We start from the raw sequence: 1,597 nt of genomic DNA on the forward strand, positions 1-1,597 counted from the left end.
TTCAAAAATTTTCAAGTTGTTACTTGCCTATTAAGAAAGGTTCAATCTTTAAACTCTAGAATCATATATTTTTAGTTTCTTATTAGTCAAGTAATCAACTTTAATTTAAAAAAAAAAATCAAATCTTTTTTAATTTCCAATTCAAATCTTTTTCAAAATGATTGTCAATCATATCTTTTTCAATTTCAATCATATCTTTTTCAAAATCAATTTCAAAATCTTTTCTAACCTCTTATCTTTTCAAAATTGATTTTCAAATCTCTTCCGTTCAATTAATCTTATCTTGTTTGATTCTTATCTTTTTCAAAACTACCTAACTAATTCTCTACCTAATTTTTGAAAATCACCTTCCTCTTTTTCAAAATTCCTTTTTAATTAACTATTTGTTTTAAATTTTAATTTGATTTAATTTTATTTTCCCTTCTTAATTTTCGAATTTTAACTTTAATTTTAAATTAAAAACAAAAATATTTTTCTTTTCTTTTCAATTATTTTCGAAAATTCTTCTCTCTCACCTCTTTCTAATTATTTATTTATCTACTAGCACTTCTCTTCTTCTTAAAAATTCGAACTCTCTCCCTTTTTCTGTGTTCGAATTTCTTTTCTTCTTCTACTCACATAAAGGAATCCCTATACTGTGACATAGAGGATTCCATATTTTCTTTTATGTTCTCTTCTTTTTCATATGAGCAGGAACAGGGACAAGAACATTCTTGTTGAAGCTGATCCGGAACCTGAAAGGACTCTGAAGAGGAAGCTAAAGCACAACTCTCTGGAGAAAATCTGACAGAAATTTTCGAAAAAGAAGGAGACATGGCCGAAAATAATAACAATGCAAGGAAGATACTTGGTGACTTTACTGCACCAAATTCCAATTTACATGGAAGAAGCATCTCAATCCCTGCCATTGGAGCAAACAATTTTGAGCTAAAACCTCAATTAGTTTCTCTGATGCAACAGAACTGCAAGTTTCATGGACTTACATCAGAAGATCCTTTTCAGTTCTTAACTGAATTCTTGCAGATCTGTGATACTGTTAAGACCAATGGGGTTGACTCCGAGGTCTACAGGCTTATGCTTTTCCCGTTTGCTGTAAGAGACAGAGCTAGAATATGGTTAGACTCTCAACCTAAAGATAGCCTGAACTCTTGGGATAAGCTGGTCATGGCTTTCTTAGCCAAGTTATTTCCTCCTCAAAAGCTTAGCAAGCTTAGAGTGGATGTTCAAACCTTCAAACAGAAAGAAGGTGAATCCCTCTATGAAGCTTGGGAGAGATACAAGGAACTGACCAAAAAGTGTCCTTCTGACATGCTTTCAGAATGGACCATCCTGGATATATTCTATGATGGTCTATCTAAATTATCAAAGATGTCATTGGACCATTCTGCAGGTGGATCCATTCACCTAAAGAAAATGCCTGCAGAAGCTCAGGAACTCATTGACATGGTTGCAAATAACTAGTTCATGTACACTTCTGAAAGGAATCCTGTGAGTAATGGGACGCCTCAGAGGAAGGAAGTTCTTGAAATTGATACTCTGAATGCCATATTGGCTCAGAACAAAATATTGACTTAGCAAGTCAATATGATTTCTCAGA

The 1,597-nt window shown here is 32.9% G+C and overlaps 1 non-coding gene across 1 annotated transcript; it reads right to left on the reverse strand.

The window, feature by feature from the left end:
• Positions 1–1,206: 1,206 nt before the first annotated feature.
• LOC148554092 (small nucleolar RNA R71) lies at positions 1,207–1,314 on the reverse strand. Its single transcript, XR_015892551.1, has one exon. It is a non-coding gene; the product is annotated as a small nucleolar RNA R71 (small nucleolar RNA).
• Positions 1,315–1,597: the final 283 nt, after the last annotated feature.

This window comes from Arachis ipaensis, chromosome B7 (assembly GCF_059453495.1).
Source record: "Arachis ipaensis isolate K30076 ecotype BB chromosome B7, ASM5945349v1, whole genome shotgun sequence".
Lineage (NCBI taxonomy): Eukaryota > Viridiplantae > Streptophyta > Magnoliopsida > Fabales > Fabaceae > Arachis > Arachis ipaensis.